Source organism: Arvicanthis niloticus, chromosome 17 (genome assembly GCF_011762505.2).
Source record: "Arvicanthis niloticus isolate mArvNil1 chromosome 17, mArvNil1.pat.X, whole genome shotgun sequence".
In the NCBI taxonomy this organism is placed as follows: domain Eukaryota; kingdom Metazoa; phylum Chordata; class Mammalia; order Rodentia; family Muridae; genus Arvicanthis; species Arvicanthis niloticus.
In genome coordinates, this window is record NC_047674.1 from 50,650,222 (window position 1) to 50,665,592 (window position 15,371).

Consider the following 15,371-nt stretch of genomic DNA (forward strand, 5'->3'; position numbering starts at 1 on the left):
GATATGTCTTATTGATTGTGATGGTAACATCTGTGGCATTCACAAGGTTCTGTTCTATGTGCAGTAATCGTGTGTAACAATTCATAAACTGAACCTCCGGGGACTAAACGGACATAGGCAACATATTCTTAAGCTACAAAGAACAACTCTTGATGGACTACCTTAAAATGAGTTGTAAATAAGTTTCACTATTCAAATGCCAAATACGCAGGCATGTATGCAAAAAAACTTTCTACGTAGCTCAAGCACCTATTTTTTTTTTACCTTCATAAGCATGTTTGTAAATAACAGAAGGCATGCAAACTGTACAAGCTCACATCAGATGTCATATTGAGAAGCTGACTTCATTATAGTTGAATGAGCAAGCTCTTCTATCTAAACCTATAACTCTTGCATAAAATACCAATAGGCCTTCGCATGATTTTCTTAATATAATATAATTAAAAATAATTGAAAGTAAATGCTCAACAAATAAGTTTTAGTAGGTAATATTGTGTGACAGCTCAGTGGATTCTACAATAATAAGGAGGCAACTTTTGTCTTCATGCACTTGAGCCTTAAATGTTTTGCATAGCATCACAAATGTACACTCATTATCTCATAAAAATAACCTTTCCAAAAACCATGTAAGACATTTTACCATTAGTGATAATGATAAGTCAGCGACTGGATCATTTGCACATTTTATTCTTTTCTAAATATTCAAGTTTCTTCTTGACTTGAAAAATGACACAAGATTTCTAAAAAAATCACACAGTAAGACTCACAAATAAAACAAGGCTTTCTCAAACCTAATCAAAACCAGTGGCACCTTAATTATAGGATAGAAAGATATTTTTCAAGGAACGATAAGATTATACATTCTATACAAATAAGGTTTAAAAAAAAAAACTACCTCTACTGATGCTAGATTGTAGTGTCACTTCTACAAGGGCAGAGTGGTACTTACATTTCTAATAGCACAAACACCAAAAACCATAGTGTTGAAAAATTTGAGACTTATAATACATACTGTGTGACTATCTGCTTTCCTTTGCAATCACAAATCAACTCCAGACACTGTGGGTATGCACTGTAAGAAGACAGGTCTGGGTACTCATGGTAGCTCTGAGAGGATTGTGTCCACGGTTGTAGGAAGGTAAAGCAATGAAAGACCCACAAACATGTGTTTAAAATGTTTGCTTCATCAAGATTCCGCTTTCATCCCAGTTTTCTGCTTATGTTGTATGTTATATTGAGTACTCAGGAGCACCTATTTGTTCTGGTTCTTCATATTAAAATGAAGAACTGGGGCAATTCATATTAAATTTGAAGATGCTACAGCATTATTCATTTCATCATTCACTGAATGTAGAATTTTGTCATCCCTTTTAAAATTGCAAGGTTTTTATTAACCTCCAACCTCTAAACAGAAAGAGAGGCAGGGAGACAGACAGAGAGAGGCTGACTGACCAATGGTTAGGAAAACCACATAGCCTTGCATACAGAGCATCAAACAAGTGAAGCTTCGAATCACAGAAAACATGTGGTTGAAAACATGTCAAAGGAGAATATGATAATAAATATAAATACTGTTTGTCAAATACATATTTGCCTGCAGCATGCACAACATTAGTTGATGCAATCCCTTTGGCGAATTATTGTTCATGAATGTACAGACTCTAAAATCAATAGTATATGGGAAGAAACCCAATCAACATTTCTTGTAAACCTCTATTTCTGTCCTAGTCTACTTTCTTCTGCTGTGATAAAGCATGAACAAAAGCAACTTGGGGAGGAATGATTTATTTGGCTAACACTTTCACAACATAATCCATCATGAGAGAAATCAAGGCAGAAACCTGGAGGCAGGAACTGAAGCAGAGACCATGGAGAAGTGCTGCTTACTCCTTTGCTCTCTAGACTAACATTCAGCTACTTGCTTATACCTTCCAGGACCACATGCCTAAGGGTATCCCAAACCACAGCCTGGGCGCTCCTACATTAATCATGAACTTAAAAATACCTGCCACAGACTTGCCTACACCACAATCTGAAGCAGAATGCTCTTAATTGAGGTTCCATCTTCCCCAACACACAAATTTGTATCAAGTTGACAAAAGAGAAAGGAATCAAACAAGCAAAAATACTTCTTTACTTATTTTATATAGTTTATGATTTATTCTATTTTATATAGAAAAAAAAATGTGTTTAGACATTTTTTTCTGTCTTCCTGGAAAGATTTTGTGTGCCAAGACTCAAAACCCTTCACCCTTATCAAAGCTGATTCCCAAAGCTGTACATATCAATTATGGTGTCTGTTCTATAAACCAAAGAGGCACATATATGGCATACCTTTAATCTTGTGTCTTTCTTCTGTATTCATTATATATTTTTGATCCATTTGATAGACCTCGTGTCATTTCAGAGGCACATAAAATGTACCTAAATAACCTTCCTTTTTAAGGCAGTTTCTGCTTTATTCTTTTTCCTGAGGCTTCCTTGAGCAAAGTTTTATTTGTCAAGTTATATGTTCCATACTTGGCTTTAGTGAAGATGACTATAGGTACATAGTCCTCTCACACTCAAGAAAGTCCAGAATTAGAATGCATTTCGACTGCCTGAAATGATTCAAGCCAAATACCCTTTCTCTACTCAAGAATAAACCAGTGAGGATTCCACCAGATAAAATTAAAACTCAGCGTTGACCTCTTCGTTTTAAAGGTTTTCGTTTGCTTACCATCTATGCATTCTCTCTTTATGTAAGGGGGAATTTCGCCTAATAACACAAAAACGTCCCAAGCTAGCCCATTTTCTGTCTTGATGGTTATTCATAGACAATTGCCAGGGTGTACATAACCTTGGTTCACTGTTGATTTTCTCCTCACTTGGATTTCAGCTGAGTCTAACATTAGTCATCTTCACAGACTGGTCATGCAGAAAAAAATTTGTGTTTGCAGGTGGGCTCAAGGTTTACATATATAAGGTTATATGTCTCAAAGACCACCTTGTCAGTTGATATCATTGACTACTTTACTACTTAAGATATTTAGACTTACTTCTCAAAGGCTTTGAATTAAATTAAAGTAAATCCACTCCTTACCCCCATGAATTTTATACATAGGTCCAAGAGAAGGGAGTAATAGGACAAGAAAATGAAAAGGTGAAAACTTTGCCATATTGTTGAGAAATAAAGCCAAATATAAAAGTGGAATGGCATGCTGGGTAAAGAGCATGGGTGGTCAGTGGGCACGGAGAAATATTACTGAAAGCTAAAGTTAAAGTGGGAAGCTCGGTGAGGTTTCAAAAAATAGAAATATAGAAATTGAGAAATGTAAAAGGCAAAAGATTTATATGATCTGAAGAGAAACCAGAGTACAAACCAAGGACAAGGAAGTGAGCTTCAGGCAGGAATCTGACATTAGGCTAGAACAAAAAAATAATTTCAGCCAGGAATCTAAATATTAGGCTAGAGCAAAGAAGTAATTTCAGGCAGCAATCTAAATATTACACTAGAACAAGGAAGTAGGCTTCAGACATGAAAATGACTTTGGGCTAGGACAGGGAAGTTGGCTCAAATATTTTGGTTATTCTGATAAGCCCTTAAAAACAGTGATCACCGGAGGGTTCACGGAATTTTGTTCATTGCCTTGCTTGCTCTTTGACTATTTGTGTTTATTGTCTTGCTTGTTCCTTGACTATTTGCATCTATTGTATTGCTATTTTCTCAACCTACAACTGACCTTAATACTTGCATGTAATTAAAATGGTATAAAAACAAAAAGGAGGAGGGGGGATGGGATACGGGGTTTCTAGGGAGGGGAAATGGGATGGCATCTGAAATGTAAATAAATAAAATATCCAATAAAAAAAGCAATTGAGAAATATGCTTCTAGAACTGAGAATGGGAATTGTGAAGAAGTAAGATGGGATAGCTGGAGTAGAATGGGCAGCAGACTAAGGAGTAGGGCCAGAAACGGTACAGAGAGATTCTGTGGGGCATTCAACAGCTAGTTCTTCAAATTTTAATTAGAGAAGATAGAATACTGTGTGAAACATTCTGAGTCAAAGGGGTGTGCTCTAATAGTTGTATAAGTCAGTCTGCAGTAGAGCAAGAATATGGGAAAAGGTTATCACAAAGCCAGTCTTGCTATACAGGGATAACCTAACATAGCTTAAGAACAGTAGCAGCAGAGAAAACGGATTCAACTCAGAATATGTTCCTACTTACAAGTCGAAATGACAGAATTTGCTGAAGGACTAGGTATGCTCTATAAAAGAAAGGGGTGTCAAGGATACCTTGTAGAGTGAATAATTAATAGATTGGCGCTGCGGTTGACTGTGCTAGATGGTCTTGAGAGAAAAGAGTCATGTGTTGAGGGGAAAACAGTCAAAAGTTTAGGTTCGTATCTTCTGAGTCAAAGCCATCTATTAGGCATCCAACTTTGGAAATGAGGATTAGACTAGGTATGCTAATTCATGTGGAAACCAGGTTCAGAGGTTGGAGCTGTTGGAGTTGTCATTGCATTAATAAGATTAAATAGTATGAAAATCCGCTAAGTTCAACTATAAAGATGATCATAGATGAAAATAAATGTCTTTGACTCAAGCCTGGAGCACTTCAATACTTTCCAACAAGAAAGATGGGATTGATCTAAAACAAAAGGAACAATAAGAATGATTAGACAATGTAAAAGCACTGCAAACCAAAAAGAATAGTGGCCTGGACGCAAACTAAAGATGTTCATGAAGGGGCAGGGTACCAATCATATACGAGATTCTAATGCTTTATTTCCAGTGCAAAATGAAAAGTGGCCTTTGATTCATCAGTCTGAAGGCCAGGCCTGGATGACTTTGACAAGAACTGCTTTGAGGAATGTTGTGGGTGAGAGGGTCATTTAAAGGTGGTCAGCAGGATGCTCCAACATTCTGTAGTATAGAGACTGTCCAGGTGTTCAGCAGTCTCTATAAATTGGCTATGTTTTAGAAGCTATGCTTTGTGCTTCCCATAATTTCAGTTAACTCAGTCATTCTAGATTTCTGATAGGGTTGAAAACTTATAGTCTCATAGCCAATCCTTGCTATTTACTTTGAGAGAAAAGATTTGAGAGGATGGTTTTCAGCTGACATTGACTCTAAAGCCAAGAAAAAAAAAAAAAAAAGGCTCAGAACTAAGTCTTTTATTTAGGAGAGATGACAGAGGTTCTGCTTAGTCAACAAAATGATGGACTGGGTATTAGGTCTATCTTGCACCTTACTGACACAAATTGGTATAGTTATGCTCTAACTGTATTTTGTGGGTTTTTTGTTTGTTTGTTTGTTTTGTTTTTTTGTTGTTTTTTCTTTTTTTATTAGATATTTTATTTACACTTCAGATGCCATCCCCTTTCCCCATTCCCCCCTTAGAAAACCCCTACCCCATGCCCCCTTTTCCTTTTTGCATTTATACATTTTTTAAAAATAATGTTAATCATAAGTGTTATAAGTTTGGAATTGTTCAATCAGAGGTGTAACCCACTGACCAACCTAGATATAACAACTATCTTTGACTGGTGGAGATACATGAATATCTGCCTCCCTGTCTCCCCCCTCTTTCTCTCTTTCATCACCTAGCTTCTCCTCTCCTTCTTCTTCTCCACTTCTTACTCCTTTTCTTCCTCTCAGTACTCCTCCTACCTTAGCTCCTCCTACACATCACCCTTCCTGTTAAAATGAAACTTTTCTCTCAAAATACAATTAGAGCATAATTATGCCAATTTGTACCAGTGAGGTACAAGATAGTCCTAATACCCCGTCCATCCTTTTGTTGACTAACCAGCACCTCTGTCATCTATCCTAACTAAAACATTTAGTTCTGAACCTGGCTTTAGGATGAATGTCAGCTGCCGACCATCCACTCAAATCTTTTCTCTCAATGTAAATAGCTATAAGTTTTCAACCCCGTCAGAAATCCAGAATGACTGAGGTAACTATAATTGTGGGAAGCACAAAGCATAGCTTCTAAAACTTAGCCAATTTATAGAGACCTCTGAACACCTGAAAAGCCCCTATACTACCGAACGTTGGAGCATCAAATCTTCAGCCTTCTGGCCCAGAATCATCTGACAGACCTTAGTGATGCAGGATTATTAAGGACTGATTACTCTGTATAGACAGATATAATCAGTCGACTATTCTGCATGTGTGTCCTTTTCTGGACAGTAATTTGTCTGTAGATGGAGAGAGGCAATTCTTGCCTAGTGGCTGTTACCACACAACTGGAGTAACTCCAAGGATGCTCAATTTCTTCTTAGAATCCACGACAGGAAGCTGTCAGGAGCAGACAGGTCTCTAATCAATATGAACATTAATATATAAATATTTGTAGTGTCAGTTCTATGGACTTCTGATGTTTTGAAAACCAACTATTCATGTAAGGTAACCTGGACTGTTGTCTGTTCACTCCTCTCAGCTATTTCTAAATAAAATATGGAAAACACCCTAACAATAAACTCAAAAATATGAATTTGCTATAGTCCCTTAACTCATAGGTTAACCGTCCCAAATAAGTTAAAAAAGTTAAAAAAGGGCTGGGTCTAGGCCCTGTATTCCTAAAGGTGTTATACAGGCACAATGCCCATGAGCTTATCAATATTCATCTCACTTTTATATTAATAAGGAGCTCGCACCAATGAAAACCTTAAATTTGAAATCAAAGTAAATTTTGTACCATTTAAGAAATTATAACTTCATCTTGATAATAATTATATAGATTTCTACCAATAGGTTATGGCTATGCAATAAGTCCTAGCTAATCCCCCCTGTTCCAACAAAACCACTACTTGTCCCTAGAAAGACAGACCATTATTAACCACATTAGTCCCCAAGCTCAGGGAATAGGGGCTCTGACTCTTCTTTAACTTCTTCAAGCTGATTAAGGGCATTGAGATTTTAGAAGAGGGGTAGGGGGAAGAGTAAGTTGATAAGCCTCTGATGCTGTGTCTTCACTGAATCCAGATGGAATTCCAGGACATCAGAGGTTTGGGCAGGTCTGCTCATATGCTTGATGAGTAGATACACCAAGGCTATGTATTCTGCAATATACAATTCTCAGAACAAGTTTTAGTATCAAGAAAAAAAAATTTCCCACCCCCAGGGGGCTGATATTTTTTTTTAAAAGATGTTGGTTCTGAAGACTTTTTTCCCCGCTTGTTAAAATTGGTTGTAGTATTTACGTTTCAGATTTTATCCCCTTAGCCTACTTCCTCCCACCACCCAGAAACCTCCTATCCCACCCCCCTCCTCATGCTTCTATGAGGCAGTGACCGCACCTACTCCCCCTCACTATCCCCTCCCCGCCCTCACATTCTCTACCCCCACTGTGTGTTCTTTTTTTTTTTTTTTTATGGAACCAAGAAACTCCTCTCCCACCTATGTCCCACAAGGCCATCCTCCCCTACATATACCTCTGGAGTCTTGGGTCCCTCCCTATGTGTTCCCAGGCTGGTGGTTTAGACCCTGGGGGGCTCTGGTTGTTTGGTATTGTTGCTTTCCACCTGGGGTCAATAACCCTTTCTGCTCCTTCAGTCCTCTCACTAAGTTCTCCATTGGGAAACCCCTGATCATATCAGTGGTTAATTGTGAACATTGTCCTCTGAGTGTGTTAGTCTTTGGCTGACCTTTAAGGAGACAGCTATGTTGGGGACTGCACTAGTCCCACGTTGGGGCAGCCAAAATAAATGTTGCAGCCCAGGCAAAATGTTGAGGCCTGGGCCGACCCACGTTTGGGCGGCCACTGTATCCCGGCCCAAGTTGCTGCTCCGGTCTTCAGGTCGGGGGTTCAGCAAGAGCGAGGGTGAGGCCAGATTTTACCTAATGTCTGAGATTCATCTCTGATGATCCCTCTATAGTCTCTGATCTCAGTCTATATTCTCTGATCTCTAGTTCTGTCTTCTGTCGTCTCAATTCTGATCTGTTCTGTCTCTGCCTTTTATATGTCTCACTTCTAAGCCACGCCTCTAAGTTACACCTTTAATCATGCCCTTAGGTCTTGTCTCTAACTTTGATCTCTATACTTCTAAGTATACTATTAAGTCACACACCTTTAATCTCACACACCTTTAATCTCAAGGTATCTAAACCAAGATTATCCGAGTGTTCTCAGCTGTTGTAGGCTATTGTAATTTAAATCTCATGTCAGGGTATATGGCTCAAGATGGCTGCAAAGCTGATAGCCGCTTTCTGCTAAAAGTCGGCCCCCAACACAGCTATATCATGTTCCTCACATTATGCACTTCCAGCCATCCACAACAGTGTTTAGATTAGGTGGCTGTACATGGGGTGAATACCCCAGGTGGAATGGTCTCCTGATGGCCCCTCCTTCCGTTTCTGTTCCATGCTTTGTTTCCCTATTTGCTCCTTTGAGCATTTTTGTTTCTCGTTCTAAGTAGAACTGAGGCATCCCCTCTTGGTCTTCCTTCTTCATGAGCTTCATGTGGTCTGTGGGTTGAGTCTTCGCTAATCCAAGCTTTTGGGCTAACATCCATGGAGATAAGTTTGTGTAACTATCTTCTTTTGGGGTTTTTGGAGGATTACTTTCTTGCGTTTTCTAGGTTGTAGTTTCCCTCCTTGTGTTGGAGTTTTCCACCAATTATTCTTTGAAGTGCTGGATTTGTGTTGAGATATTGTGTAAATTTGGATTTGTCATGGAATATTTTGGTTTCTCCATCAATAATGATTGACAGTTTTGCTGGGTATAGTAGTCTGGGCTGGCATTTGTGTTCTCTTAGGGTCTGTATGATATTGGTCCAGGATCTTCTGGCTTTTATGGTCTCTGGTGAGAAGTCTGGTGTAATTCTTATAGGTCTGCCTTTATATGTTACTTTGCCTTTTTCCCTTACTGCTTTTAGTATTTTTTCTTTGTTTTGTACATATGATGTTTTGACTATTATATGGCAGGAAGTATTTTTTTTTTTTTTCTGGTCTAAACTATTTGGAGTTCTGTAAGCTTCTTGTATATTTATGGACATCTCTTTCTTTAGGTTAGGGAAGTTTTCCTCTATAATTTTGTTGAGGATATTTACTGGTCCTTTTAGTTGGGAGTCTTCCCCCTCATCTATACCTATTATCCTTAGGTTTGGCCTTCTCATTGTGTCTTGGATTTCTTGTATATTTTGGGTTAGTAGCTTTTTGTATTTTGCATTTTCTTTGACAGTTGTGTCAATGTTTTCCATGGTATCTTCTGCACATGAGATTCTCTCTTCCATCTCTTGTATTCTGTTGGTGATACTTGTGTCTATGACTCCTGATCTTTTTTTAAGGTTTTCTATCTCCAGGGTATTGTCCCTTTGTGATTTCTTTATTATTTCTCCTTCCATTTTTAGATCCTGCATGGTTCTGTTTAATTCCTTTTCCCGTTTGGTTGCATTTTCTTGCAATTCCTTAAGGGATTTTTGTGTTTCCTCTTTAAGGGTTTCTATCTGTCTACCAGTGCTCTCCTTAAGTTCTTTGAGAGTGTTATTTATGTCTTTCTTAAAGCCCTCTATCATCATCATGAGAAGTGATTTTAATTCTGATTCCTGCTTTTCTGGTGTGATGGGGTGTTCAGGGCTTGCTCTGATGGGGGAGCTGGGTTCTGATGATGCCATGTAACTTTGGTTTCTGTTGCTTATGTTCTTGCTCTTGCCTTTTGCCATCTGGTTAACTCTAGTGCTGCCTGTACTTGCTGTCTCTGACTGAAGCCTGTCTTTCTAGTTATCTAGCTTGTGTCTGATCTCCTAGGGGTCCAGATGTCTCTGTGATCTTTTCCAGCTGCACTGATTACAGTGGTACCTCTAGGATGCCTCAGGATATGGTGCCTCCAAGGTAGTAGTTCAGCTAGGTGTCTGCTGTTCTGGGTGCAGTGTCTCCTCTAGAATATCTCAGGATATGTTGTCTGAAGCTCTGAGTTCATTTGTTCCTCTGTGGCTCTGGATTGAGTGGACCTTCCAGTATGTCTCAGGTGGAATCCGGGGTCCACACAACAGCAGACCTGGCAGAGGTCTGATCCAGGCCTCAGATCGGAGAACTAGTTTCTGAGACACTGTCCAAGTTAGAGCGCCTGGGATCCCTGCTTCCTCTGGGTTCTTGGAGGTTGGGGACAGAGCTGCTACCCAAGATCTGCTCAGTGCTCTGGCCCAGACTGGAAGGAACCAGTGTTCCGGGCCGGGAGTGACTTCCTGGGTCCTTTTGGTTCCCAGTTACTCCCTGTTTAGGGTGGGCCCTGCTGTCTGCTTACCTAAGATACTGCCTGAGTTAGAACGCCTGGGATCCCTGCTTCCTCTGGGTTCTTGGAGGTTGGGGGCAGAGCTGCCACCCAAGATCTGCTCAGTGCTCTGGCCCCGACTGGAAGGGAACCTCTAACTGTATTTTGAGAGGAAAGTTTTATTTTATCAGGAAAAGTGATATGTAGGAGGAGCTAAGGTGGGAGGAGTAAGGAGAGAAGGAGTAAGGAGAGGGGGAGGAGAAGGAGAGGAGGAGCTAGGTGATGAGAGAGAAAGAGAGAGGGGGGCCAGACATGAAGGCAGATGTTAATATGTCTCTGCCAGTCAAAGATAATTGATATATCTAGGTTGGGTATTAGGTTACACTTCTGATTGATACTGAGCATTACCAAATTTATAAAGCCATTGGTTAACATTAAAAAAAATTGTATAAAAGCAAAATGGAGAAGGGGGTATGAGATAGAGGTTTTCTAGGGAGGGGAAATGGGGAAATTGCATCTGAATGTAAATAAAATATCCAATAAAAATATCATGGGGAAAAAAAGGTGGTCAGTGGGGGTGAGAACAAAACAGGTAAATACAAAGAGTAAGAATAGTGCCAGTTATTCATTTTAATTGGAAAGTAAATACATTTATATATGTCAGGACACAGTCAAAAGACAGAAAACTTTATAGTGAAAATAAAGAAAAACAGAAATTGTCAAAAGAATGGAACTGAGCAGAGAAGGTTCTGCACCTATAGCACAAGAGTGTCACTAGCTTTATATAAGATTATAGCCAGCCCATAGAAAAAGAAAGGAATACAGGAACAGATACAGATGGTTGGCTGAGGGATGAGTGGGAGCTTGCATGTGGAAGTTTTTTTCTCCCCTGTGGCTTTCACTTTGTCAGTAAATTATTATGTAAATCAGCAGATGAGAATAACCATTGGAAGTGGGTATTGATTGTTTTTGAAATAAAAGAAATGTGAAATAGTCACTTAGAAATGTTGAGGCTGGATTTTAAGTTTTGGGAATTACTAGGAAGTGCTAGGAACCCACCCACATTTGTGTTCATAATCATAGTAAACTAATCAGTGAGTGAGTATGCTGAACTTGTAAGCCCCCAGCCACACAAATAGCTGGAGGAACAAGTTGAATTTGATCAGAAAAAAAAGAAAAGCATAAAACCTTGTGATACTGTGGCATTATATTGTCATCTGCAAAGTTCATGCTTGAGAAAATCACAGTTGGGGTACAAAAAAATTAATAAAAATAAATGTCAATGTTTACAATTTTTGTTGGTCCACACTCATAGCTAGCTATCTTTGAGAATGTGCACACATTGAGCAGAGCTTGGTGAAAGCAGTGTTGATCTTATTCACATGACTGGTACCAAATCTTGGATCTCTGAAGGATGATTTCATCTTGGACTGTTGATCTGAGTATCTAAATATGTTCTTACCAATATGATGTTCTTCTAATAGTTTAACTTCTTAGAAGAGATCAACAGACTCCTAGAAAATGTATTTCAAGAAAGCTACTTACTCAGAAGGCACAAGTCTAGTCAGCATACTGAATTCCTACCACATCATAATTGTCATATTCTCATGTCTGCTACATCCAATTACTAGGTCCAGGCAGGGTTCAAGAATGGGACAGTAGGACTCCATGTGTTGAGGAGATTCTTGGTCAAATAACATTTCAGGAGGTGTGTGGAACAGGAGGTACTATTCTGGCCATCTTTGGGGAATGTCGAGATACATAAAGTAGAATCAAGAGATGCCTGATGCAAAGTTTTTCAGAATACATCATTCTGAAATTATTGGCTGAATTATTAACAAACCATTAACAAAAAGTAGAAACAGTCCCTGGGATCTGTAAATAACTCCAAACATTCTACGAGTGATTTGTACAATATGTAATATGCACTTCAGAAGTATATTGTTTTCAGGAAGGACAAAGGAAAATAATCTGTGTCTACCTATGAGGATGAACAAAGATACTTGTAATAACCTCAGTCCCAGTAGCAAAGAAACAGAGAAGAAAGAATAGAACCTTCTTCAGAAAACAATTCTTAGAAGCAGTGTACACACAGAGAGAACAGCCAGTTTTCATTAAAATAAGACTCTAGAGATATCTGAAAAATGGGGATCTTGGTGATAGATTTATGTCTTCACAAGCACTTTTTGGAGAGTTGGAGTAATGAGAAAAATGGTCAGAGCAGAAAATAGGCAGAATTCTATGGGAATATGACTCCCAAGACGAGAACTGAGTCTCTTGCATCATATTCAGTATTTAATTAGGAGACCTGTATGGCAATAATAATAATGGCCTCATAACAGCTTCCTATCTAATCAAATAAAAAGATCTTCAAGCTCCAAAACTCTCTCCCTCTTTCTTCTATTTTCCTTCTTGTTCTTTCTCATTCTCATCCTTTCTTTCCCTCGACTTTTTCCTCCTCTCCAGCCTCCTCTTTCCCACCATCTCCTTATCTTTTCTCATCTCCTCTTTCTCATCCTCCCCCTTTTTCTTCCTCCTTTTTCAACTTCTTCCTCTCCTCCATTTGATCAAACCTCCTTCCTTCTCTTCCCTCCTCCTCTCTTCTTTGTTTTCCTGTTTTCTATATCCTATAAGACATTTTCCATACATAACATTTGTAGCTGGGTTGTTCCTGATCACTCTACGCAAGATTATGAGGATCTCCCATCTCCTCCTGCCTAAGTGTTTTTTGGAATTCACCATTGTCTAAGTATATACTGTTTAACTTGTTCCTTATCTACTTCCCCTCACCAGGATGCAAATTCCTGCAAAATATGCATTTACCTTGTTCTATTTTGTTACTTCCTATGATGATAAACAGCATCTGATGTAGAATAGACTTGATAAACATACATAGAATCAATGATCAAATAAGCTATTAGTGTTTTCAAATAGGTTGTGATGTATAAAGAATCATTAAACCAATGTAGTATGTCATGTACACCATTTATATTTCATTGAGAAGAAAAGAGAATACAAAGAGATGGGAAATGTAAAAAACTGCTACATATGGTGCTTCAGTGACATATTTTTCTTCAGTTTCATATATATGTATACAAAAGATCATGATGTAAAATGAATTTTATAACATGGCTACTGTGAATATTGTCTTAAAAGACAGTGTAGTGCTTAGGGGAGTAATATCGGTAAAGGAGACAGCTGAAAGAACTCCTCAGAGGTGTGAGTAGCACCTGGTCTTATTGGGAGAAGACTTAAGAGAGGACTGTTTTACCTTTGTCATGTTTGTGTCACATGCTACATGACATCTGACTTAGAATTTTCGCTCTGGGGAATGCATCTGTGACTACTTGACATCATTACCTTGTCTAAAGTACTCACAGTGGGATTTATGAACTGAGTTGCCAAGGTCCAGCCTCAAAATGAGGAGGATCCTGAGAAAGGGGGGAATGGAAGTGGCACTGATTCAATAATGACTCAAAGTCAGTAGTGGATGCAGGCTGTCAGTTCAAGTGCTCTCTCTTTACCCAAGGATTCTCATCATTCTTTCTTCTTTTCCTTTCTTTTTATTTATACCTTCTTTTCATTCTTTTGCCTTCTCCCTACCAGAGAGCCTAATCCCAGTCGTTTATTTACTAAAGTTAGAACATCAAAGCTTTGAATGTTGTTAAGTTTTTTTTAGAAATCCTTAAATTTACATAAGTTTTATGAATCCCGGATCATTATTCCCAACCCCTGTTTCCTTAAAACAGAAACTAAACACAAAGCAAAAGCACATTTCCTTATAATTTTTTGGCAGCCTGTTCTTCATGGTTTGCTCAGCATAGCTCTTGGTACAGCAGGCAGCTGTAGTCTTTACTAATTACTTTCATATAAGAACAGAAAGGTGAGAGGTTACTGTGGTTAAAATAATTTCTTACAAAGTTTTTATATTTATGCAAGTAAAGCAGCTAGCTCTCTCTAATATCTATCTAGGCATCATCATCTCCAATCCTTCAAGTAGCTAAGACAACCAACTACTAACTTTTGTATACCTGTACGTCACCTTTTAATTCTCTAGTCTTGGTTTTCTTGTCCTCCCATTCCATGGCCTCATGTACTCTCCCTCTAATACTATTTGTTTCTAGATCTTATACAAGCCTTCCTCCTAGAGAAAGAATATTTATCATTTGCTTGTTTTTTATAGATTCCTCCTTTTCCTATCCATCCTTTTTTTTTTACCTTCAGACCACTTTAACTCTCTGTCCTTGGTGTCCCCAAGTTCACCCTGGGATAAATCATGCAGCAGTCACTGGACTGGATGGTACATGTATCTCCTCATAATTCCAAGTTCAAGGCCAAGTCTGGCAATGAACTATTTCTACAATGGACCATGCTTTTATGGTTAGCTTTTATGGCCTCTGTGGTTGTTGTCTAGACCTGTTTCCATGGCTCTAAAGGCCAAACAGAAGGCCTGATCCTCATCCTCCACAGCCTCATGACAACCATCATTCCTCATTCCTGAGAATTGCATCTGCTTCATTTATTATGGACTGAATAGCTCTCAGTACTGAGGGAAGTATATTCCCCCAGAGAGAGTGAATGTAAAACACATAGATCAGCTAAAAGGCAGCAAGCAACCATCAGCACATGTGGGGATCAATGCCCTGGCAATGTTCCAGGGGCAGGAACTGTGTCACACCTCCCCTTATGAAGCCATGCTGAAGCAGAATTGACTTATTGATGTTCTTTTTTTTTTTAATTCTTTGCTCTCTCAGAATAAGACTTTGAAAGTTTTATTTGTTTCTTGAATTATATACCTTAATATGTCCTACATGCTATTATTTAAGTTCAATTTTCTTACATTGTTCTCTGTTCCTTTCTAGCTTTGGCATGGCCCCCATGAGTCCATTTTAATAAGTAAATACACTATCCTAGTTTTCTTTCTATTTGCTATAATTAGATACATTGACAAAAGCCAACTTATAGGAGAAAGGGTTTATTTTAGTTATTTTAGTTCACAATTCCAGGTTATAGTCCATTACTGAGAGAAAGCCACAGCAGTAGGAACTTGAGACTGCCAGTCATAATAAATGTACACTGAATACTAAAAAGAGATGAGTGCAAACATGCTGACTTGCTTGCCTATGCTCAGCTCCATTTCTGATACAAGACTCCCACCTACCTCCCAGGG

The 15,371-nt window shown here is 38.7% G+C and overlaps 1 protein-coding gene across 2 annotated transcripts in view; it reads left to right on the forward strand.

Annotated features, from left to right (window-relative positions):
• The window catches only part of Ptchd4 (patched domain containing 4), a 186,544-nt gene that overhangs the window by 62,888 nt on the left and 108,285 nt on the right, over positions 1–15,371 (forward strand). The window lies entirely within an intron of this gene.